The following is an 11,520-nucleotide window of genomic DNA, read 5'->3' as shown; positions in this document are numbered from 1 at the left end:
TCTCGGTCGTCCATGATGAGTGAGTCAGGGAACTGGTGTCCTCCGGATACAAAATAGAATTTTCCTCTCCCCCCCCCCCCCCCCCCCGACACGTTTCTTCCAGTCGTGTGCACCCAAACCAAAGGCTACAGCTTTTCTCCTGGCCATATGGGCGCTACAAAGGGATGGAGTCATCATTTCGGTCCCCCAAGTCCAAAGGATCAAAGGGTTCTATTCGAACCTATTCGTGGTCTCAAAAAAGGACGGACCGCTGCGTCCGATTCTAGACCTAAAACTTCTGAACAAATTTGTCAAAATTCGGCGCTTCAGAATGGAATCCCTCCGCTCTGTCGTCGCGTCCATGGAAAAGGGAGAGTTCCTGGCATCTATAGACATCAAAGATGCTTACCTCCACATCCCAATTTTTCCTCCTCATCAACAGTTCCTTCGCTTCGCTTTTCGCGAGGAACACTTCCAGTTTGTGGCCTTACCTTTTGGCCTCGCCACAGCTCCCAGAGTTTTCACAAAGGTCATGACGGCTGTCATAGCCATTCTTCATTCCAGGGGAGTGGTGGTACTTCCGTACCTGGATGACCTACTGATAAAAGGCCCATCATACCCAGCCTGTGAAGAGTCTGTCGATCTCACGGTGGATACTCTTTCTCACCTGGGTTGGAAGATAAACTTCGAAAAATCCTCTCCGATCCTGACTCAATGGATCTCCTTTCTTGTAATGACACTGGACACTTCCCGCGGTCTGGTCATTTTCCCTTAAGACAAGACCTTGGCCCTGCAGCGGAGAGCACAGAGTCTTTCCCGTCCAGTCTCCCACTCTATTCATTTCAGCATGCGCATTCTTGGGCAGATGGTAGCAGCCATGGAAGCTGTTCCGTTTGCGCAATTTCACCTCTGTCCCCTACAACATGCGCTGCTGTTGGCGTGGAATGGGAACTCATCCTCTCTCGACCGCCGTTTCATTCTGTCCCCACAGGTTAGAAAGACCCTCAGGTGGTGGACGCTGAAGTCCTCCCTGAACCAGGGAAGGTCCTTCCTCCCAGTGCGGTGGCTGGTGGTGACCACCGATGCCAGCCTCATGGGCTGGGGGGTTGGTTTTCAACCACCACACAGCACAAGGGCGGTGGTCCACTCGAGAGTCTCGTCTCCCCATCAATATCCTGGAAATACGAGCTATCATGCTAGCGTTGTTCAGGTTTCACCATCTTCTGGCGGGTCACCCCATCAGAATCCAGTCCGACCACGCCACAGCTGTGGCGTACATGAACCGTCAAGGGGGAACCCGCAGCAAGACGGCCATGCTCGAGATGTCCCACATTCTCCGTTGGGCTGAGTCCAACCATTCGCCCATCTCGGCGATCCACATACCAGGTGTGGAGAATTGGGCGGCGGACTTCCTCAGCCGCCAGGGTCTCGCCTCGGGCGAGTGGTCCCTCCACCTGGAAGTTTTCCAGCAGATTTCTCATCGCTGGGGGACCCCGGACGTGGACCTCATGGCCTCCCGGTTAAACAACAAGGTCCCACAGTTCATTGCACGATCTCTCGACCCACGTGCCGTCGGAGCAGACGCCCTGGTCCTGCCGTGGTGTCAATTCCGCCTCCCATACATTTTTCCCCCTCTTCCTCAGCTACTGAGGGTCATCAAGAAGATCAGGGCGGAAGGGGTACCAGTTATCCTCGTGGCGCCGGACTGGCTGCGCCGAGCATGGTACGCGGAACTGGTTCAGCTGGTCACCGACGTCCCCTGGCGTCTTCCAGATCGCATGGATCTTCTCTCACAAGGCCCGATTTACCACAAGAACTCAAGGGCCCTGTCTTTGACGGCCTGGCCATTGAATCCTGGATTCTAGGCCAAGCGAGTTTCACTCCCATGGTGTCCTCCACCATACCATGATCAGGGCTAGGAAACACGTGTCCAGGCGCAGTTACCACCGTACCTGGGAATCTTCTTTGCTTGGTGCGACGCACAAGGACGATCTCCTCTGGTATTTTCCATTCCTGCCATACTGGAATTTCGCCAATCAGGACTAGAGTCGGGTCTCGCACTTAGCTCTCTCAAAGGACAGGTGTCAGCATTGTCAGTCCTGTTCCAGCTCTTCAGGAGAACCCCTTCGAAGCGCTGCAGGACGTCTCTCTGACCTTACTTTCCTGGAAAGTAGTTTTTCTTGTGGCCATTAGGCGTGTCTCGGACTTGGCGGCACTTTCCTGCCGACCCCCGTTTCTGATTTTTCACCCGGATAAGGCAGTCTTGAGGACCTCTCCTTCTTTTCTGCCCAAGGTTGTTTCCTCTTTTCACTTCAATGAAGAGATTATTCTGCCTTCATTCTGTCCGGCACCAGTCCATCGCATTGAGAAAGCTCTGCACACTCTCGATGTGGTGAGGGCCCTTCGACGATACATCTCTCGGACGGCTCCCTTCCGCAAGTCGGATGTCCTATTCGTACTTCCAGAGGGACAAAGGAAGGGCTCTCCCGCTTCCAAGGCTACTCTAGCCAAATGGATCCGATCGGCTATTCAGGAATCTTATCATGTCAAGGATGTTCCTATCCCAGCAGGGATGAAGGCCCATTCTACTTGGTCGGTGGGCGACTCTTGGGCCATCCGGCAGCAGGCGTCGGCACAACAGGTCTGCAAAGCTGCGACATGGTCCAAATTGCATACTTTTACAAAACATTACCACATTCATTCTCTATCTTCTGCAGACGCCGCTCTTGGCAGGCACATTCTGCAATCGGCGGTACCTTAGCTGTAAGCCAGTGGTACATGGGGTATTAGCAGCTATGTTGTTTCCCGCGCAGGGACTGCTTTAGGACGTCCCATTGTCCTGTGTCCCCCGATGAGGCGTAGGAGAAAAGGAGATTTTTGTGTACTCACCGTAAAATCTTTTTCTCCGAGCCAATCATTGGGGGACACAGCACCCACCCTGTTTAGTGGAGCGCCCCCACACCTGCCGCAGGGCCGAGGGGTACCCGGAGCCGGGCCTCTGAGAGTCTCTGTTCAGTTCTGGGGTTGTCACGGTGGCTAGACCCGGTCCGTGGCCCTGTCTGTCAGTGGGGGACGTCCGGTGCAATAAGTGGTGGTGTAACGGTGCAGTTGTGAGGTGCAGGTCGCAGTAAATAACGAGGACACCAGGTTGCAGTCTCTTTACCTCTTTACTGAAGATCTCTGAGTCCTCAGTCCAGAATACGGTTCACCAGGCTGCGCAAGTCCGGCCGGCCCAATGGCACTTCCAGAGTTCTCTTCACAGGAGGAAATCTGTGCCTTCCCCCTAGCGCTATGTGTTGTAGTCCTTCCCTGCTGTGCTTACGGAAAGTACCCCACAACTGTTGTGTCTGTTTCTGATGTTCCCTCACAACTCGACTAGATGATGTTCTGCTAATCCTCCGTCCCTCCCTGAGGTTCGGGTAGGAACGGCACCCGTTTGACGGGTAGGCCTGGAGTTCTTCCGGGACCCTAGAGACGCCCCTCTCCCACAATTGCCTCCCAAGACTTCATAGGTGATTTGAGTTAGACAGCCCGCCTGAGACTGACTGCCCTGCCGCTGTTTGGAGTATTGCTTGAAGCTGAATGTTATTCTACTCCCTCGGCGTTCCGGCCACCGGTAGTGCGCCTCAGTAGGATGTTGCTTCGGTCTTACAGCACGACTCCTACTGGTATTTCTCCTTTTGCGTGATCCCGTTTCTCACTCAGCACAATCTATCTCTCTTCTAATCCTTTCTTGGGCACCGCCGCTACCCGGAGCAGGCGCGGTCCCGTTACGTTCGTTCTCGTTGCCAAGCCTCTGTCAGGATCCCACCCCTGACAGAGACCCTACTGTATCTTCCCCTACAACACCCTCTGCCACAAGGTGTTGCCTGGTTCCAACCCAGTCAGCTTTCTGATCTAACTTCCTGCCTGACCCCCAGTTTACCCACTATGGTGGGGAGTGGCCTAATGAATAGCACCCTTAGCTCCCCCCGGAGGCCCGGCTGTGAAATGTATTGGTGTCTGTGAAACCTGATCAGATGAACTCCTTCAGTGCCATCGGACGCACCATAGCTCCCCATAGTGTCGGAGCCACAGTACTGCAACGACCAGGACTCTGGGGCGCTGCATTAGCCTTTTGGCTCGTTGTTGTTTCTTCTTGGGTTTTGACATAGTTTTTATTGTCTTTCATTTAATACTCCTACTGCTTTACTACTGAACTGGTTGAATCCTGGCCAGTGAAGGGGTGTATACTGCAGAGGAGGAGTTAATCTTTCTGTGTTAACTTAGTGTCCTCCTAGTGGCAGAAGCATAACACCCATGGTCCTGTGTCCCCCAATGATTGGCTCGGAGAAAAAGATTTTATGGTGAGTACACAAAAATCTCCTTTTTGTACATTTGTCTATTGGTTCGGTTTGGTGCTTTTTTCCTTTATATGATTTTCATTAATTGAGCAGTGACGGCCAAGTGTGAATATCTGTACAATAACAGGATGTACAATAACAAATTGTATTGTGGTAAAGTGTTAGCCAGAAAAATCAATGTGAATACTTTTCTGCCCAATGATGACAAAAGTATTCTAGGAATGATACCTTAATTGGCTAAGAAGAAAATATGTTTGCAAGCTTTCAGAGCACAGGTGTGAATTGTATTCATGTAGTGACTCATAAATCCAAGTGTTACCGTAAATTGAGTCCTAGTGTCAAAGAATTGAATATCTTCATTAGTTTGAATTCTCAAATTTTTCTTTCTGTGTCATCCTTAAAATGACCTTTTAGTATGAAGACTTTTAAGTCTGTCATACAACGTCCAGTTCGAGAGAAATGTTTTCCCACAGGCATGTCCACAATATGAGCCAAGCACAGGAGAAATTCATGTTCTTTTGAAGGGGCTAACATTCTGTCCTACAAAACAGCTTGATAGGGCTCAGTTCTGTAGCGATATCAAGGAATTCTTCCACAGATTGCTACTCAAAGAATTCTTTCATAACAGATATCACATCACAAGACAATGTGAATGACACAGCAAAAAAGAAAAAGAGGACAAACTGGACCCCGCAACCTGGCCACAACCAAACTCTGGATAACTACATTGACTGTTTCCGTAAAAAAGTTAAATCTGACATTTGGACAGACACCATAAAGTGCCGCAAAATATCACTATGGAGGAAAGAAAAGCCATACAATCCTTAAAAGCCAATAACAATATCATTATCAAACCAGCAGACAAAGGAGGAGCTGTAGTCATAATGAACACGACAGATTACATCCAGGAAGCAAACAGACAACTCTTGGATATAAAATGCTACACTCCACTTCAGGGAGATCCGACCAAAAAATACACAGAGGAACTAACACATATCAGCAATGGATTTGATTCTACTTTATCCTCAATGCTGGAACTAACACCAGACAATCCCCAAACAGGTACTTTCTACATGTTGCCTAAGGCTGGGTTCACATTGTATTAGTGCAGTCCGTTCAACGCATGCGTTATCGCAAGTGCTGTTCAAGATCGCGTGACATATATGATTGCGCTAGCACAGATACTCCATCTGCGCTAGCGGTGACGGACCCCGAAACGCTGCAGACCACATGCGAGGGTCCGTCACAGAATGCGTTATTATGATACGTGTTAGCGATGCGCTACATAACTGCAGTCAATGGGTGCACTAACGCATCCATTACATAGCGTTAGTGGCGTTATGTAACAGATGCCGTCAGCGCATTGCCATTAACGCAATGCGAACCCAGCCTAAAATACATAAAGAAGGTAATCCTGGGAGGCCTATCACCTCTGGTATTGGGACTTTAACTGAGAATATCTCCGGCTGGGTGGAGAACATTTTGAAACCCTTGGTGAGGCACACACCCAGCTATATCCAGGACATCACGGATACTCTTTGCAAATTGTCAGCGCTGGGCCCACTTCCAGAGGACACGATACTAGCCACCATGCATCGATGTAGAGTCTCTCTATTCCAACATTCCTCATGAGGATGGAATTGCAGCATGGAAATTGTTCTTTTGAAGGAAATATCTAGCCACAGAACCGGCACTGCAATTTATCAGGTTTGTGCTCCATCACAATTATTTTTCGTTTGGGAACAATTTATACCAACAGTGTATGGGCAGCGCCATGGGAAGTAAAATGTCCGCACAATATGCTAACTTATTTATGGCGAAACTGGAGTAAGGATTTTTATCATCTTGCTCTATTAAACCTCTTGCATACTTCTGCTACATTGATGATCTGCTAATAATCTGGACAGGCTCAAAAGATAATCTACTCACCTTCCACAATAACTTCAACAAGTGCCACCCAACCATCAAGCTCGCCCTCAACTTTTAAAAGACCTATATACATTTTCTGGACATGACCATATACATCAAGGACAACGCCATACAAACATCAATTTACCATAAGCCCACAGGACGTCCGGCTTATCTTAGATGGGACATCTTTCATCAAAGGCACACAAAAAAAAAATCCATCATCTACAGTCAAGCTCTGAGGTATATTCGGATCTGTTCAGACAGTAAAGACAGGGAACTACAACTGCTATCACTGAGGAATACATTCCAACAACAAGGATACCATCCACTGGTAATAGATGAACAGATCCACAGGGATACAAGGGTCCCAAGTAACAGCCTCCTGGATTACACACTGAGGGAAGACAACAGGGTGCCTCGTGGTCACATACAACCCCCACATGAGCATCCTAAGGGAAATTGGTGCTGATCTCCAACCCATATTCCAGAGACCACAAACTGAAAGACATATTCCCAGAACTACCACTTCTCTCCTACAAATAGCCCCCTAACTTAAGGAATCTGCTTGTCAGAAGTGTTCTCTCATCACCATCAGTGACGGGCACATTCCCATGTAACAATAAAAAATGCAAAACTTGTACTCACATATTACCAACAAATATAGTCCGTGTACCAAACACAAATCAGGACTATAAGGTCATGGGTTCCTTTCCTTGTACATCCTCCAACGTGGTGTACATGATACAATGTACGAGGTGCCCTGGAAGTATCTACCGTATATACTCGAGTATAAGCCGACCCGAGTAAAAGCCGACCCCCCTAATTTTGTCACAAAAAACTGTGAAAACTTATTGACTCGAGTATAAGCCTAGGGTGGAAAATGCAGCAGCTACCGATGAATTTCAAAATTAAAAATAGATGCTCCATACCCTTCATTATGGCGCCATAGATGCTCCATATAAAGCTGTGCCATATAGAATGCTCTGCACCGTTCATTATGGCCCCATAGATGCTCCTTATAAAGCTGTGCCCCATATAGAATGCTCTGCACCGTTCAGTATGGCCCCATAGATGCTCCACATAAAGCTATGCCATATATAATGCTCTGCACAAGTCATTATGGCCCCATAGATGCTCCATAGAATGCTGTGCCATATACAATGCTCTGCACCATTGATTATTGCCCCATAGAAAGCTGTGCCATATACAATGCTCTGCACCGTTGATTATTGCCCCATAGAAAGCTGTGCCATATACAATGCTCTGCACCGTTGATTATTGCCCCATAGAAAGCTGTGCCATATAGAATGCTCTGCACCGTTGATTATTGCCCCATAGATGCTCCACATAAATCTGTGCAATATATAAAGCTGCTGCTGCAATAAAAAAAAAAATGACATTCTCACCTCTCTTGCTTGCAGCTCCTCAGCGTCCCGTCTCGGCGTCTCTCCGCACTGACTGTTCAGGCAGAGGGCGGCACGCAGATTAGTACGTCATCGCGCCCTCTGACCTGAACAGTCAGAGCAAGAGGACGCGAAGACGGAACGCGGACAGGTGACTATAAGATACTTACCAGCTCCCGGCGTCCCTGGCTCCTTATCCCGGACAGCTGGTCTCCGGGTGCCGCAGCCTCTTCCTCTGTCAGCGGTCACCGTTACCGTCATTAGAGGAATGAATATGCGGCTCCACCCCTATGGGAGTGGAGTCCATATTCATAACTTTAATGAGCGGTACCATGTGACCGCTGAACAGGGGAAGAGCTGCGGCACCGAAGACCGTGGGACGGGTAGGGGGAGTGTCAGGAGCGCCGGGACTAGGTGAGTATGCGACACGCTCTCTCCCCCTCACCCGCCGACCCCACCGCCGACCGTGACTCGAGTATAAGCCGAGAGGGGCAATTTCAGCCCAAAAATTTGGGCTGAAAATCTCGGCTTATACTCGAGTATATACTGTATATTGGGGAAACTATGCAAAGACTACAAACTAGGATGAATCTACACAGACACACAATCAGGAATGAAATGGACACACCTGTGGGAAAACATTTCTCTGGACCTGGACACAGTATGACAGACTTAAAAGTCTTAATACTAAAAGGTCATATTAAGGATGACAGAGAAAGAAAAATTTGAGAATTCAAACTAATGAAGATGTTCAATTCTTTGACACTAGGACTCAATTTAACACCTGGATTTATGAGTCACTACATGGACATAATTCACACCTCCACCAGACGGACTCCAGATAACTAAAGGTACCTTCACACTAAACGATATCGCTAGCGATCCGTGACGTTGCAGCGTCCTGGCTAGCGATATCGTTGAGTTTGACAGGCAGCAGCGATCAGGATCGCGCTTAGTAACCCGATGTTTACCCTGGTTACCATCGTAAAAGTAAAAAAAAGAAACACTACATACTCACCTTCTGATGTCTGGCACACGTCCCTCGCCGTCCGCTTCCTGCACTGACTGAGTGCCGGCCGTAAAGTAAAAGCAGAGCACAGCGGTGACGTCACCGCTCTGCTGTTAGGGCCGGCACTCACACAGTGCAGGGAAGCGGACGCCGGGGGACGCGAATGTAAGTATATACTGTTTGTTTTTTTACATTTTACACTGGTAACCAGGGTAAACATCGGGTTACTAAGCGCGGCCCTGCGCTTAGCAACCCGATGTTTACCCTGGTTACCCGGGGACTTCGGCATCGTTGGTCGCTGGAGAGCGGTCTGTGTGACAGCTCTCCAGCGACCACACAGCGACGCTGCAGCGATCGGCATCGTTGTCTGTATCGCTGCAGCGTCGCTTAGTGTGAAGGTACCTTAAGAACATCATTCCCACTGCGTCTCCATTTGAAAGAAAATGCCTAATTAGATTTTCTTGGTTTATCTTTAGGAGGCATCACACCTCCCTCCCCTGAACAGATGTCCTACTGTAGTATTCCTTAAGTGTTGTACTTTTTTCTCATTAACCTATTTGTAATCTTGCCTGAAAGAGCCACTGTGCTCTGAAAGCTGCAAACATATTATTTTCTGGTTAGCCAATAATGGTATCACTCCTAGAATACTTTTGTCATCATTGGGCAGAAAGTATTCACATCGATTGTACAATAACAGCAGAGTTTCCCTTTATCCTGAAATTTCAATTTCTTTTAGAACCAACTAACATCAAGGAAGATTGTGATAAACTGCATAAAATCCATTACACCTGTGCCATGATATATCTCTAAGCTGTGGGTGGCTGATGGCTGTAATCTACATTTATTCTTGTCTGCAGGAGATGTGTTGGCATGGCTCGAGCCCTCGTTTCATGGCTTCACTCCATGTTATAAATGACATTATGTTTTGGATCCTAAGGAATTCAGATTACTGTACAATCTCTCCTGAAATCGGGAGCAATATTATATTCTCTACTCTTCTGGTCAGGACTCATAGTAGCCTCAATGGTCCGCCATAAATGAGTGCAACTCCGGTTTAATGTTGAAGTTCTTCCCTCGTACATACGTTGTTGTTGAGAATGTAACATATAGTAAAAAAAAAGTGGTGGGAATGATGTGCCTCTCTATGTGAGTCTGTAACTCCCTGATAGTCTTAAGAAAAAAAAAAAAAGCTCTCCATCAGTGACCTGTCATAAGCCAATACAGCTGCATATGTAATCAGGGCACCGCATAAAGCCCCACCCACAGTCATGCCCACAGCTCCACCCCAGAGCACGAGAATCTCATTAACTGAAAGCTACAAATACAGATTAAGCAACAACCACAAGACAGATTTCATAACCTTGTATCAATGTAATCAGTATAACGGCATCAACCTGAGTGTTTGTAGGTTACTGTGCCCAATCTTGCTGATAGGTTCCCTTTAAGACACCTCAGCTCTGCACTATTATACACAGTTCTTTTTAAATGTGTAATATTTCACAAGCTGAGCACAGAGGACCAGAGGAGAACAACGTTGTTTCTGGCAGATTCCGGCCATATGCTTTGAGCTTTAGTAGGGTGTGGTACTTTCCAAATGGCTGAAGTAGGGAGCAGATTACTCCAGCTGGACAGAAGGAACAGATCCCAGAGGAGATTTGACACACCATATGCAGAAGCCCTAACTAGGGTTTATCGAATAGCTTCAGATAAGTGCTTATCCGAATAGCTATAGCGCTTCCTGAATAGCTACCTTGGTAACCTGGATACCTGTAGCGCTCCTGATAATGAACTGTTCGGTGTCGCTGCTGCATGTTTCGTGGCTGTGTGACAGTCACAACACATGCATGGATAGCCCCAAAACAGGTACAGGCTTTGTGTGTACTGTATGTGTTGTGACTGTCACACAGCCACAACACAGGCAGCTGAAGCCCTGAACAGATGATTATCGGGAGCGCTCCATGTAACAAGGTTCCCAAGGCAACTATTCTGTAAGCGCTATAGCTATTAGGATAAGGAGTTATGCAAAAGCTATTCGATCAACCCTAGCCCTAATATATCTAAATGACAGAAAACCAGAACAGTCGAAATCCCAAAAAAGTGATTCCATTTTATAAATTAATTCACTGAGGGTTATCATCTATACACACGTGGTCAAAATTGTTGGTACCCCTCGTTTAATGACAGAAAAACACACAATGGTCATAGAAATAACTTGACTCTAACAAAAGTAATAATAAATAAAAAAGATTGTAGATGCCTGTGATACTTAGTGGACACACCTTGATTTAAAATGTCCCTTTTGTCACATTTTCAGGGGTACCATAATTTCTGGTCCAGGCCTATTTCATGAGTTTTATTCTTTCTTAATTCTGTGGATGCATGGTTGAAAAGCAATGTCTGACGCTCATTTGTTCATTTTCATAGATAATTTATCATTACTTTTGTCAGATTCAAGTTATTTTGGTGACTGTTGTGGGATTTTCTGTCATTAAACGAGGGGTAACAACAATTTTTACCACGTGTGTAGGAGGACTGAATATTTTGATTCCACAGCCACTTTCCAGAAATTAACATGCAGTGGAATTTGGAGAGTGAAAAATTACACATTTGCCATTTTATTACCCAGCACTTAGTGCCCAAATTGTGCTCACTATAATATTGCTAAATACAGGGATCCTAAATGTTGCTTGAGCACACTGCAAGACTCAGAAGTGAGAGCAGATTTTCCTGGATTGGTTTATGGAAACCCTCTTGCATTTCAACAGCCATTGAGCCACTAATAGTGTGGGAACCTCTGTTTTTCCATTGACAGGTGATGGACCTGAGTGGGGACTTGTTTTTTGTGAGATGAGAATTGATATTATTTTCGCCTACA

Source organism: Ranitomeya variabilis, unplaced genomic scaffold, assembly GCF_051348905.1.
Source record: "Ranitomeya variabilis isolate aRanVar5 unplaced genomic scaffold, aRanVar5.hap1 Scaffold_398, whole genome shotgun sequence".
In the NCBI taxonomy this organism is placed as follows: Eukaryota; Metazoa; Chordata; class Amphibia; order Anura; family Dendrobatidae; genus Ranitomeya; species Ranitomeya variabilis.
This window is presented reverse-complemented; position numbering follows the sequence as displayed.